The sequence below is a fragment of the Sciurus carolinensis genome, chromosome X, assembly GCF_902686445.1.
Source record: "Sciurus carolinensis chromosome X, mSciCar1.2, whole genome shotgun sequence".
NCBI classification, from domain to species: Eukaryota; Metazoa; Chordata; class Mammalia; order Rodentia; family Sciuridae; genus Sciurus; species Sciurus carolinensis.
This window is the reverse complement of record NC_062232.1, coordinates 92033045-92048295: the sequence shown is the minus strand read 5'-3', so window position 1 is coordinate 92048295 and position 15251 is coordinate 92033045. Positions and strand designations below refer to the sequence as shown.

The window sequence follows — 15251 nt, the reverse complement described above, 5'->3', positions numbered from 1 at the left end:
TTCCTTTTTGGGTTATGTATAAAAACAGATGCCCTTTCCTGGTTCTAGTCAGCATTAAAAGTCATTTTACCTTCACAGAATAATTCATTATGGAAACATACACACACACACACACACACACACACACACACACACATCATTCCTCAGTTCTACTGAAAGAACCTAACACAGATTTAAAAAAAAAAAAATACCAGTCCCCTTGTAATCATTATAATGGAGAAATGTATCATATGACTTACATGTACAAATCATATTTATGGCTATCATGTTTAAGTTTTAAATCATTCAGCATTGAAGAAAACAGGACATTTTCTTTAAATAGAACATTCATTAGCTTAACAACTAAAAACACAGCAAAGATTAATACTTATTAATATTATCTGGCCATCAGTTCTCCAGTGAGCTATCCTTACTCCAGTCCAAAATCTTAAAAGAAAAAAATTTATATATTAGATACAATCTAAAGCCATTTGCCAAATATCAAGATTTTGAGGTAAGTGGGAAACCACAATCATAATTGTCAATAGTTCAAGTAATTCGAAACATTCCTTTGGGAATAATAACCCACCAATCTTCACACAGCTGAGAAGCATTCCAGGGGTGGGTTATACCAGTACTACAATAGTAAAGTGAATGATAGATAAGTACGAAGGGCATTTTTAAATCTATCAAATGAGAAGGCTTCACTTTAAAGGCACCCCTATCCATCCTTATAGGAGAGAAGTTGCTAGCTAATGGTGAGCTAGCAAGTGTTAGTGGATTATGTCAGGAGCCTTTCTCCTTAATGTTCAACTCAGAGCATTTTTCCTTTTCAGATGTGTTCTCCATCTGCAAAATGAGCAAGCAAAAACTGTCACCATTCTTTCATGCTCTCCCGTTGCTCTGTCATCCCCAAGGGATTTTAAGGTTGCTACTGTGCTCTTCACATAAAAGATACTCTTAAACACATAAACTATCACTCTGATTTCCATCTTCTCCTGATCCATAAATCCTACCGTTAGTCTACAGCAAACACCAAAATCCCTTTGACCATTTCTGGATGCTGGCAGAAAAAAAAAGAAGATGAAGCAAGCCCAGGCAGAATGAGGGGAAAAGCCACACCTGTACCTGTTTGCCACTATTCCCTTTGCAGAAAGTGACATCACTGTTTATTTCTGTTAGCATCACTTCTCACAGGAGAATCTCAAACTTGTCCTCATTGCAGGGAGCCAAGTTAAAAGTTGATTCCTATTCAATACTCAGCCTCCAGAAAACTCTGGAACCAATCTTGCTAACCTCAGAGGTGAGTGAAGGTGCAACAGTAGCCTTCTCCAAGTTTCTTAAGACAAGGTAGAGTTCTAAAGTTAATTTGTCATTGCTTTCTGCTTTGGCTATTGCCAGCAGAGATGACCCTAAATGGCCATTCATTTCACAGTGAATTTATAGGGATTTGATGTTGGAAAATGCTTTTGACACAGTTCTAGTTGGAAATGAATTTAAAGGCATGTTTATTTAAACAACTGGACGTGAAATATGTAGTACATGTGTTGTATGTATAGTTAGGTATTTCTGCTTCCAACTTTTAATGGTGTCTAATATGAATTCCTGCCTGGTATGTAATTTAGAATCCCAACCTGAACTATCAGAAGACATGAAGGGGAGGGCCAAAATGTGTTTTCATACATGGTGACAGGGCATAAATTGGTGGAAACATTTTAGAAAGCAATTTCACAACATTCACAAAAAGAGTTAAATGAACAAATCTAATCCTAGTAATTTATCTTAAAGAAGAAACAAGTCAAGTGTATACAGTGTAGCACAAGTATTTTCAGTTGTGACATTGTCTGTGTGCTCATAAAGGAACAGATTGACAACTGTGATTTTTAAAAATCATAACTATTCTAGTATAAGGACAGACACTCAAATCAAAGTTAAAAGACAAGCAATAAACTGTTAAATACTTTTGCAACATAGATATTAGATAAACGTTACTATCCAAAATGTATAAAGAGATTTCTGTTATCAAAACAAGAAAGAACAACTAAATAGAAAAAGAGGTCACACAGAAGAAATATAGATAGCCAATAAACAGATAAAAAGAACAACACAGAAAAGAGAGGACATTTTTCAGTCTTCTCGTTGTCAAAGATTAACAGTATCAATAATATCTGAAATTGGTGAGGAAGAGCATGGAGAAATAGCCATTGTTGGTACAAATGTAAATTTATATGGCCTTCTCAGGGGCCACTTTGGCAGGTTCTTTTAAAATCAGAGACGTATAAACCAAAATGTTTAGCAATTTTACTACTGTGGATTTATATGACAAAAACACTTGAAACAATATGCCAAGATGTATGTACAAGGAGAAACACTGGGCTGGGGAGATAGCTCAGCTGGTAGAGTGCTTGCCTCACAAGCACAAGGCCCTGGGTTCAATCCCCAGTACCGCAAAAAAAAAAAAAAAAAAAAAAAAAGGAGAAACACTGTGCTAATATTTAACATTATAAAAACTAGACATAATATAAAACTTTAATAAAGGTTGGATTAAAGAAAATATGTCACAGCCATATAATGGAATACTATACAGTTATTAAAAGGAAGAAAATAGCTAGATATATACTGAGAAGAAAAGACCTCCTGGCACATGGTTTAGTAAAAAACATGTCGGAGAATAGTACATAGCATGTGGTCATATCCTTGATTACTTTATGCACATTAATACACACACAGATATTCATTAATACATGAACACAATGATACATACTAAACTGCAAACATGGTGGAGAATTGCTGTTGGAGAAGCCAGGAACAGTCTACTTCATATCTCTATTTTTACAGGCACAAAAGAACATGTGTTCTTTTGATAATAAAAATGCTTTTTTGAAACAAGAAGTAAGGCATACTGTGACACTCCCCCACAATGTCCAGCTCCCACTCCAGTCTTTAAAGATGTCCTTTCCAAGGACAAAGTGTTCCAGCATCTAAGACAACTTCTAAGACCCAAAGTAATGAGCTTTTGCTACTTAGAGGTTGAACTAGGGAAAGAAAAACTGAAGAGAAGGGTTCCTAATTCCTTAGGAAGGGATTTTTCTTTCATTCAAATATGGCATGGTGGACAGGTGGTGGTCAGATCCCCTTGCCCATCCTCCCAAATCTCCTGCGGTTCATTCTGCTATGATTTCTCCCCATTTCTGCACCCGGGATACACACTCTGTCTCTTTTCTTTTGCGGTACTGGGGATTGAACCCAGGGATGCTCTACTACTGAGCTACAATCCCCAGCCCTTTCTATATTTTTAATTTTGAGACAAAGTCTTGGTAAGTTGCCCAGGCTGGCCTCAAACTTGTGATTCTCCTGCCTCAGTCTCCCAAATAGCTGAAATTTTAGTCGTGAGCCACCACACCCAGATCAGGTCAGTCCTCTTTCAAAATGTTGGGCATGGTTAGCTCATTTCGATTCCTTTTGTATTTTGAATTCAAGTTCAGCATTCAATCTCATTCTTTCATCTTAAAGAAATTCCAACCTAACTACCCCCCACCAGACTATTTGGTACAAGCTTCACCCCAGCATTTCCGATTGCCTCCAAGTTAAGGTTGACGATTTCACCCCTGTGAATCTTTAGTATTTAGGGAAGATCTACAAGTGATCCTGGACTGAGAACCAACACCACCAACAAGCCACACTGGTGCTCTGGACCTAATAGCCCTGAAATTACATAAACATGTTAGTGTGTTCAGGCCTTTCTCTGGAGAGTTTACCAGTAACTTTCATCAGACTTTCAAGAGGGTCCTTGGCCCACAAAAATAACTACCAGGGTAGAGGGACTGGGATGACTGAGTCATTCACTGAGAATCTAGGGCAGAACAACGAGTCCTTGAACTTCCAACTGTCCACTTGGCTATTGAGTCTGAACATCATACACTCAAGAGAAATGGATAGGAAAGGAAAGAAGCGTGGTCTTTGGGGTCTTCACAAGAAAGCTGTCCCTCTCCTAAAACTGCCACATGGAAGCCCACACAGTTCAGAAAATAACCTCCAAATCCAACTGAATGATCCAACCCACACTCCCTGCAGTACACAACTAGGCAACTGGCTCTAATAGAGGAGCACTAGGAGATAGCAGATCTGAGTTTTAGCTATTACATTGATTTCCGTCAGGTGGTAGCTGTGTAACCTTGGGCTTTCACTTCATTTCTCTGGTCCTCATTTCCTCATCCAAACAGTTTTGTACCACATGAACTTGTAAAGGCACTTAAATGTCTACCATTCAGTGAAGCTCTCCTCCTAGGCAGACATCTTCACTAAGTTGTCCAAAACAGAGAACAACTTTGCTCTCACATTCCAGCATCACATAGTCTTAAACTCAAACCAGTTCTCTTTTGTGACTAACAAAAATTCTTCCTATTGTAACTTTCTGCTTTCATGCACAGAGCACTCAAGAGTCAGTAACTCCAATGTCTCCATATCAAGAGACTCTACCCCAAACTCAGTTTGCAATGATTATTAGCCATAATTCTCAAGAGCTCTATTCTCCTTTCAAGGCACTTTGAAAAGAAAAGAGATTGAGGGAGTTTATAGGATTCAAGGGAACTAGGAAGGGTCAATAGTCTTGTGAGTGTCATTTCCTTTGCCTTTAAATTTCCTTAAAGATGGCTTCAGCATTGATGAAATGGACTCCTACAAACAGGAATCCAACCCAAAATGGGCACTGGGGCCACTAGAGATGAACCCTGAAGCACTGAGCTTCCAAGATGGCCTTTAAAACTGCTTCTGAAAGATAATAAGTGTGAAAGATAAAAACAACTTTCCCACTAAACTTAATTCCCACCTCTAGGGTTCTCTGGTCAGCAGGGTGTGTTCACATTGATGGACTTTGTCTGAAGTCTGTACTGATGATAACTCTGAATCAGGAAATTAAAGGCCACACTGAAATTTTCAGGATGTGAAAGGAAATCAGCCCAGAGAACTGAGTCACACAAGGTTGAATGAGGATAGGTCTTTGCAGTCAAAGCAAACCAGAGAACTGAGGCAGTCTGCCTGATAACTCAGCAGAAAAACAGGATTTGGGCCTGAACTATCAGGATAATTGCTTTAATTCTTAACTTCCCTTTCATAATAACCTTGAGTTTACATAGAGCCTTCTTCTAAGAAGCTCAAAATACTTGCAGAGATATTATCTTAGTTGTCATCACACCATCACAGTCAGCGAGAGCAATGATTATTATCAGTCTTACTTTACAGATGGGGGAGGAAAGAGAAGTGAGAGAAGTAAAGCAAGTCATCCAAGTTTATCTTTCATCCAAGTTTACCAGCAAGATATTGACAGCCTCTGAACCAAGTGAAGAATGCCCTTGCCCAGCATTGCCCAAAGAATATTCTTAACACCCGTCCAGCCAAATGATTGTTGAAATACCAGATTTCGTGGACAAATATCTGAGAAATGCTGTAGTTTATTCTCCTGGAGAATCACATTATACATTAGCCTCATGGAGGTTTTTAGAAGCCCTGTAGTAAACAAACCTGTTTCCGTTTAAGCAAAAATTTCCCAAACGTAACTTGACCACAAAATTCCATGTGTGTGTGTGCATGAAGGGGTGACTATTAGCATTCTGTCTTCTTTGGAACACACATCAAGAAGCACTGGTCTGGCAGCTAGACTGTCAGGACAGAAGACAGATCAGTTCTGATACAGTGGGGGATGTTTTTTAGAGATACTATCTGATAGCTTTTGGAATCAATCATGAACAAAGCACTTTCATGAGACCAGAGGACTCCATCACCTCCTCTGCCATAGAACATTGGCCAGAAGAGGAACCAAGTCAATACAAGTCCACCACTTTTTCTGGCATTCTTTTCAAACAGAACCCAGGGTTATTTCTGGTCTTCCTTTGAGGGAGGGGGCGTTCAAGATGCTGATCCATAGTCTCAGAGCCCACAATTTTAACTAGCATAATTTTGTACCCACCAGGCATTTCCAGTAGACATCATCAATCTCTAGCCTCTATCCTAGTCCCATTCATCAACCTATGCAGCTAGCACTAGCACAACAAAACAGGAGACTCTAAAGGTGCCCTTATTCTAGCTTAATTGCATGAATATTAGAGTAGTCATTATGTATCCATTTCAAAACTAACATTCAGGGCCAGGGCTGTAGTTCAGTGACAGAGTGCTTGTCTAGCTCATGTGAGACACTAGGTTTGATCCTCAGCTCCACATTAATATAAATAAATAAATTAAATAAAGGCATTCTGTCCATCTACAACTACAATTTTTTTTAAAAAAACTAACATACACCACAGAAATCTTCTGCTATTGTGATTTTGTTTGTTCGTTTGTATTTGGTTTTTTCGGTACTGGGGTTTGAACCCAGAGATGCTTAACCACTCAGCCACATCCCCAGTCCTTTTTTTAAAAATTTTATTTGGAGACAGAGTCTCACTGAGTTGCTCAGGCTGTCTTTGAACTCGTGATCCTCCTGTCTCAGCCTCCTGAGCCACTGGGATTATAGGCGTGCACCACGTGCCCTGTTGCTATTGTTAATTACTAGTGACACGATTAAAAGTACCTAAACAGTAAAAGTACCTGAAGATCCTGTCCTAGTTAATTTGTATTTTATAGATAATTCAATCAGTAACACATTGCCTATATATTAAAATCGATTCAATATTTATTGCTATCCTTTTCATATTTTCTCTTAGTATTTATTAAACATCCACAGCATGAGGGGAAATTCCTGCATTGAAATTGGTAACTTGTATTAAAAGTACCTGTAATGTGGGTATATCTATCTTTATCCACTGGCTATGTGAAAAATTCTGTTAATGAATTTTTAGACAAAACGCATTCACTGTAAAGATCAGCGGGTCAGTGTTATTTAAGATGATCTGATTGTGAATTCCTCTGTAAAGCAACAAATTCTACATGTGAACACTGCCCGTTTAGTTTGCCTCGCAAATCCATTCACACATATCAGATTGGCTTAAAGCAAAACACACTAATATTAACAAATGAGCTAGACATTTCTTAAGATGGGGATGTGTTCCGATCCTTATCAATCTGCAGTACTGGCTCCTTTTGAATTCACCATTAATCATCATTCCAATCCACAGAGATTCATCCTGGGTTTGTCGAGAATTTGACAGTAATACTTCCAGACTCCCTGCAGTCTTTCTTAACTATAACTTCTCTGCCTTCATACATGCTGTTCCTTCAACTTAGGATGCCATTCTCCACTTAGCCGCCTGGTGAATTAATTCCTGAAGACTCAACTCAAATGTCACCTTCCCCATGAAGCCTGCCTTGATCATAATTCCCACCGGAGCCAGGCACCCGTCCTCAACCCCTCAATGCTTTCACAGTACCCTGCCCGTCCATTGTTACACTCTATTCTAATTGTTTACATGCTCTATCTTGCTTACCAGACTGCACTCCCTAAGAACTGAGATGACGTTTTATTCATTCTATACTTCCAACACCTAACATTACTACTGACACATAGCAAGCATACAATAAACGTTAGTGTATCCTTTAATTGTACAATTTTGGACCCTGAAAAGCAATTTTATTAAAATTACAAATAAAAATGTCAAAGAGAAGGTTTAGCAGTTTTGTTCATTTTATTGATCTTTTCTTTATTTAATTAAAAACAAAATAACCAAACCACTTCATGCTTTATGGTTCAAGAGGAAAAAAAAAACCTTCTAAAGCAAATTCAGAACTAATACATAGGTGTATTTATTTTGATCCTTTTTTGTGCAAACACACAGCTACATCCTAGGAGACCACTAACTTCACTGCAGTAAGGAAGACATAAGAATCCATTAATTAAAGGGGTGAAGGAGGCACTGCAGGGATCACTGTTTGAGCTTTGGATTCTCATTGGCTGAGAGAGGAAAACCTGCTAAGAAAGTTGGACATTTTGGGGGGAATTATAAAGATGTCCAGCAGGTCTTGGTCAACCTGGTTGAAAATTCCACATCCAAAAGTACTAAGTAATTGCCCCAGCTGGGGGGATTTCCATCACTTTGAAACCATCGTTACCCTTCCAACGTGGGCAGAACAGGTTGGACCTGATCCTCCTGCCTGCGTGTTGCTGCAGTCTGGCTTGGCATGGAATAAGACCTAAGGACATATAATGCCAAGAGTAGCCCAGCCCTATGGTGCAGACACACGCACGCACACCACTCCAACTCACACTCACTGAATCCCATACAAAATCTGCACCACGTCCGCGGCACACACCACTGCATTCCTATATGCCCAGTCACACACAGGGAGTGCCCCCTCACATTCTCTCACTTCCCTAGTCTGCCGGGCCCACACCCCGCTCCGCCAGCAGACAGCAGCCTAGCTTGGAACTGGAAGCTGGTGAGGGCTGGTTTTTGTTGTATGTAACAAAGCCCCATGCACCCAGGTGCCCCGCTGGATCGACTCCATCCATTTCTCCCCGCCCCCATCCCTGTGCTCCCAGAACAAGAGAAAGCTCAGCTCTGGAAAGTGGATGCAGGGAGTGGGGGCGCAAAGAAAGAGAGCTTTAGGGATGGGCGGGGGCAGGAGTCCAGGCAGCTTCAGTGCTCTCTCGCCATGAACCAAGAGGCAAGGCGAGCTGGCAAAGGGACCGAGCTGCCTTCCCACCCAGTGTCTCCCATTTATTCATAAAGCAAGACTTAAAACAGAAATAATCTACCCTCCCATCCACCCGGTGCCCCTCCCAGCGGTTCTTGGAGCCACGGGCGCTCCAACAACCCGCAACAAAGCCCCCCCCCCGCCCCTTGCACAGACCTGTTCCAGCCTCTTCCCGGCCCGAAAGAGCGAGAGCTGCTGCCGAGCGTTCTGCCCTTCGCTGCTGGACAGGAGGAGCCGGGGGTGGGAGGAGGAGCAGGAACTGAGGGAGGAAGGAGGACGAGAGGGGATAGGAGATCACAGCAGCAGCGGCGGCGGTGGGAGGAGGAGGAGGAGGAAAAAAAGGAGGAGGCTGCTTCTGTGGCAGCTGCTGAGGATGCTCTGGCGAGAGGCAGGGTTGGGTGCGCGGGGTGTGGGCTCACGTGCGCCCCATGGCCCGGGGATGCGCGCGCGCCTGGGTGTGTGAGAGCATCTGGGTGTATTTTGATTATGATTATTCCAATTCCAACCTAGGCTGGAACTTGTGGTTCCTGCAGCCATGCGGAAGTGAAACCCTTTCAGGCTCCTAAGCCTGATTGTGTGGGCTGGGGTGTTGGGGGTGGGGGGGAGAAGGTGCTCACACGCTTTCCTTCGGTCTTCTTTCTGGACACTGGTAGCTTGCATCTGCACCCATTTTTGGAAACCCTTTAATCAAAATGAAAAGAAAGAGACTAAGGACAGTCACCATCACCATCACATTGCATTGAATGAACTCTCGCACACTGTGCTGGGTGCCATCTGAACTACTCAGAAGATTCATTTCTGTTCTAACTGAAATTGACTTTCATGAGTTGGGGCGTCTATAATTTTGAATACGATCTACATTCTATCTTTTTTCCTGTCTCTCCTTCCGTTGCTACATCTTTGTGCTTGTAACCGAGGTGGTATACAATCCACTCTTCAGTCGACTCACCCAGCCAGCATTATCCAGGTCCCTGGCTTCTTGGGTATCAGAATGTCACCTAATCCTCATGTTGTTTCCCTCTTGGAGTGGGGTTTTGGGTTTAGATGAGAACCAAGACTGGTTTCCTGGAGATGAGAGGGTTAAAGATTCTCATGGATTCAACTGGAGACCCAAATTGCACCTGCACCTCTGAAACGAAGATAATAAACCGTTTTTGAAAGGCACAATTTTCTGCTGTGATTCAATCCTTGGTGAACTCCTTGCTTGGGGCCATGGTGAAAGTGTCCTTCCCACTGTTGACCTTTTTGCTTCATCTTGCCTAATGGTTTATATTCATAGAACACTGAATTTTACAAAACAATACCTAATAAAATACTTCCTACCACAATATCACTGTGAGTTAAGCAGGGAAAATATCATTATTCCTATTTCACAGATAAAGAACTAAGGTTCAACAAGGGCAAATTGATTTGCCTAAAATTACATGCTTATAGGTGGCAGATCCAGAATTGAGACCAAGATCTTCAGATTTCCAGGCCCAAGTTCCTTTTCAAAAATTACATTTCAACCCAGTGGCTCAAGAGGCTGAGGCAAGTTCAAGGTCAGCCTCAACAAATTAGTGAGGTCCTAAGCAACCTAGCGAGACCCTGTCTCTAAATAAAATATAAAAAAGACTGAGAAAGTGGCTCAGTGGTTAAGTGCCCCTGGGTTCAATCCCGAGAAAAAAAAAATCCGAGAAAAAAAGTACATCTCAAAAGAAATTCCAGATTCATTTATTTATCTTCATTTGGAGATAAACAGTTTGCTTAAGGCAGTTGAAATCATTAACTAAAATGAGACTTTGAAAAAACTTTTGCAGTTTAAGTTGATACATTCACATACAACCCATGCGTTATTAAACAAAAAAGAATTAAAGGTTTTTAGGCCTCAATCTTGAATAATCATTCCTTTGACTTTGCTACCTGTAGTGTAAGAATAATTTGTAAAAAAAGGGAGGATAGTTGGAGGGTCTATGTGAGTTTCCTAGGGCATTAGGCTTGTAAATGATTTCCCCATGAGCTAGATCTGCCTTCTCTAAGACACTAGAATGAATCATTGTTTGCCACCAAGAGAGGAAACCTGTCTCCTACACACCAATCTGGGCAGTCCCAAGAGCGCAGATATCAAGCAAGAGAAGCAGACTAGTGCAGTGGGCAAAAATGCTCAGCCCTGGAGCCAGAAGGTCCTAGCTAAAAAACCTTGCACAATGACCCAAAATTATGATCTGCCTGTGAAATGAGTGTAGAGGTGTGACAAAGAAAGAAAGGGATGCAAGTGCATGTGCTATAACAAGGCTTAATAAATGATAAATTTATTATTAGAAAAAAAGAAAAGCAATAACGTCTTTAAGAAGTCTTTCTCCATTAAGTGCAGAAATTCTTTATTGCCAGTATTGCTGCAACATTGAGGAAATGCAGAGGAACAGATTGCTATTCTCCAAGACTGGAAAGGTCAAGTGCTGGTGTTGTAAAATGGAGAAAATAAACAAATAGAGACAAGGGGTTCTCTGCAGTTCTAAAGACCAAAATGGAAATTAGAACGGGACCAGAAAAGGATAATGAAAAGAGGACGCTTAGGATTGGGGAGTGGATCATGATACAGATTTTTGTGACTTATGAGTACTGTGTTGATTGGGAGGGTATGCCTGTTAATGGCTTTGAAACAATGTACATGGATTACTCAAAAGGATGTTTCAGCTTTTCTAAACAAATTCCTATTTATTAAAAGACCTAATAAAGAACTCCATTCATAATCCATCAGAAACACCTGAATCTGATACTCAGCCAGGGACTCCCTGTTCCAATCTGGTACCAAATAGACTATTCTTGTTTGAGCCTTGCCAAGCACAGAGAGGTTGAGTCATAACAATGCTGAGAGCCAAGCTGCAAAAGAATGTGAAGGAAGTGAAATCTGTCTCTTGTATCCTTCCAGTATTTTTCATGCACCCTTTCCTTCCCCCTTTCAATCTTTGGACTTCAAAATCCCTGACTTTCCAAACTAGGAAAAAAGTGACCTGAGTAATTCATCAGAGTGAAGTGCCCTTATCAAAAAGAAGACTAGAAAAAAAAGACAATGCTAAACTCAACGAAATGGACCAGTATTGGCAGGGGCACAGGCCTTGTGGATGGTAGAAATACCTTGGGTGTCTTTAGATCACATTCAGTTTGAGATTCTCCATGAATAAAACCAGATATTGGGAACACTAATTCATGACATGAGAGAAATTCAGAACTGTAAGAAGTTATTCTGTTCAGTCCAATCCCTTTGTTTCATAGATGATTAAAACAAGGCTCAGAAAGGTTAAATGACTTTTTTCCAGAACAGATAACCTCCCAAGAAGAAGAGCCATGACTTGAATTCCAAAGACAGAGCACTTTTCACTACACTGTGCTACTCCATCAGCCAAGAAGAATACCAGGAGCTCAGAAACTGATTTTTGAAACTTTTTTCCCAGGTAAACTGGAATAGCATAAAAATAAGAATAGAGACAAGACAGGAAAATATACAAGTCATATTTTTTTTCCTTAGAAGCTGCCTCTACAAGTTGGAAAATATACAAGTCATATTTTTTTTCCTTAGAAGCTGCCTCTACAAGTTATTTCAAATAAGATTGACATGAAAAAATGATCTATGTTTGGGGCTGGGGTTGTGGCTCAGTCTGTCGAGCACTTGTCTGGCATGCATGAGGCACTGGGTTCGATTCTCAGCACCACATTAAAATATATGAATAAAATAAAGGTCCAACAACATCTAAAGGTGTGTGTATGTATGTATATATATATATATATATATATATATATATATATATATATATATAAAATCTATGTAATGCCAGGCACCTACAACTGGAAATGTGGTATGAAACTAGGTTGTGAGTGGACAGAATCCAGGTGACTCCTTGATTATCATGCTTTAAAAGGAAATATTGGATTATAATGATCTACTACTCAGAATAGAGTATCAGGAAAGAATCTAGTTAGCAAAACTTTCCCATTTTAGGGTACTGTTAATTGGGTTTTGTTGTAATTGTAAAACACAGAAAAGGTTTTAAAATAATCTGACCTTTAAAAAATAGAATATAAAACCCAATCAGGGTTGGGGTTGTTGCTCAGTGATGGAGTACTCACCTAGTATGAGACATGTGTGAGGCCCTGGGTTCCATCCTCAGCATCACATAAAAATAAATAAATAAAATAAAGGTATTATGTCTATTGACAACTGAAAAATATATTTTAAAAAAATCAAATTTCAGTTTGCTTTCCTTTGTTTTATTTGTTTCCTATCTATGATGTTGAAATTTTATTTAGGATCGAAACATTCATACAAGATTTATTAACTAATCACTCTTCTTCAGTATATGTTTGGAAATTTTCATAATAAAAATGTTAAACAGCTAGCCGTGGTGGCACACACCTGTAATCCCAGCAGCTTGGGAGCCTGAGGCAGGAGGATGGAGAGTTCAAAGCCAGCCTCAGCAATTTAGTGAGACCCTAAGCAACTCAGTGAGACCCTGTCTCTCAATAAAATATAAAAAAGGGCTGGGGATGTGGCTCAGTGGTTAAGGGCCCCTGGGTTCAATCCCTGGTACCAAAAAATTTTTAAAAATAATAATGTTAAACAAAATATAGTCCCTCTCATGTGAGAACTGGAAGGAACTGAATGCAGTGGCATATGCCTAGAATATCTGCTATTCAGGAGGCACAGGTAGAAGGATTGCAAGTTTGAGGTTATCCTGGGCAACGTAGCAAGAATTTGAAGCCAGCCTGGGCAACATTGCGAGACCTAGTCTCACAAAAAAAAAAAAAAAAAAGAACTGGATAGTGCTCAGGATGAGATCAATCATAGATTTCAAGTACTGATATATGTAAATTAATTTAACTTTTCTGGACAGCCAGATGGCAATGTACATCAAATTTTAAACAAAATAGTTTTAGATCCCAGTTAGAGTGACTATTCTCAAAGAGACAAAAACTAACAAAGGTTAGTAAGGATGCAGGGAAATGGGAACTCATACACTTTTGGAGAAATATAAATTAGTACAGCCATTATGGAAAACAAGATGGAGGATCTTCAAAAAACAAAGAGAACATGGACTTGAAAGGTGGGAGCAAAACAAGGGTTAAGGAAATTGCAGTTGTTAAAGACATTATCACCACTAAAGAAATGCTTAAGACTTTGCCCACAGACAGTAGTAAAGATGGCTTGAGAACATCTCAGAAATTGACAAGACCATACCCAACTCAGGTTCAAGAGTGTAAAAGTAAAAAATTATTTTGAGAAGAAATCAGTGGGGCACCATGACTGCATAGAGGGTCCAAGGAAGTTGTTTCACCATGCTCAGCCACCCAGACACTCAGAAGCTATTGCAGCCAGGGTCTCTGGAGGTTTGACTACAGCTCAAGATGGTGGCAGATCTTGGCATCAACCACGTGGTGCTGGTTCTGAAGGAATGCAGAATGCTGGAGTTAGGGGGTCATGGAGGTTTCCACCAAGATTTCAAAGGAAGACCTGGGAGGCCTGGCAAAGTCCCCAGAGTCAGAGTCCCTGCAGGCAGCCCCTGATAGGGCTATGTGTGGAGATGTGAGGAGGAAGTTGAAGCTGCAGTGAATAACCCCCAAGATTAAGAAATTTCAGTAACATGGGATATCTGCTGAGAAAAGCTGCAGGAATTGAACAGAGAGGCTACATGGTCTATAATCAGCAAAGGCACAGAGGCAGAGCTACACGAGTTCTTTGGAGAGAACATCATGATGCCATGTGTTCCAGATGCAGAATACAGAACTACAGGAATTATTTGCCCAGCTGGATTTTGCTTTTGCTTTGGTCCCACCCCTTCTTTCTATGCCCCTATTTTTCTGTATAGAAATATTTACTCTGTACCTTCATATATTGCATAATTGTAAATTGCTTTTGAGTTTTACAGGAGTCACCATGAGAGTTTGCCTTGAGTCACTGACCTGAACTTTGGGGCAATGCTTGAACTATTGAGACTATGGGGACCTACGTATATTTGTTAGCCATTTGTATTTCTTCTTTTGTGAAATATCTGTTTAGGTCTTTTCTTTTTTTCTTCTCTCTCTCTCTCTCTCTCTCTCTCTCTCTCTCTCTCTCTGTTTGAGGATAGAGGATTGAACCCAGGGGCACTTAACCACTGAGTTAAGGGCATCCCCAGCCCTTTTTATGCCTTATTTTGAGACAGGGTCTCACTAAATTGCTTAGGACCTCACTAAGTTGCTGAGGCTGACCTTGAACTTGCAATCCTCCTGCCTTCAGCCTAGATCTTTTGCGCATTTATTGATTTGGTTCTTTGCTTTTTTGTTGCTCTTGTCTTTGGCAAATTTTATGAGTTCTGGATTTTAATCCTGTATCAGAAGAGTAACTCTCAAAGATTTTCTACCATTCCATAGGTTCTCTTTTTATTTTCTTAATGTTTCCTTTGCTGTGCAGAAGCTTTTAATTTGATGGCATCTCACTTATTAATTCTTGGTTTTATTTCTTGAGCTTTAAGGAATCTTATTAAAGAAGTCAGTGTCTGTGTCAATATATTATTGATCCTATTTTTCTTATAGAAGTTGCAGTGTTTATGGTCTAATTTCTACATCTTTGATCAAAATTGATTTGACTTTTGTACAGGGTAAGAGAAATGCAGCAATAAAAAGTTATTTCA

General features: G+C 40.1%; 1 protein-coding gene across 3 annotated transcripts in view; it reads right to left on the bottom strand.

The window, feature by feature from the left end:
• Positions 1–8824, bottom strand: part of Pak3 (p21 (RAC1) activated kinase 3) — a 255810-nt gene extending 246986 nt beyond the window's left edge. For all 3 annotated transcript variants that reach the window (XM_047535566.1, XM_047535569.1, XM_047535571.1), the window contains exon 1: positions 8761–8824. The gene's annotated coding sequence lies outside the window, so the exon portion shown is untranslated. The remainder of the gene's footprint in view (positions 1–8760) is intronic.
• Positions 8825–15251: the final 6427 nt, after the last annotated feature.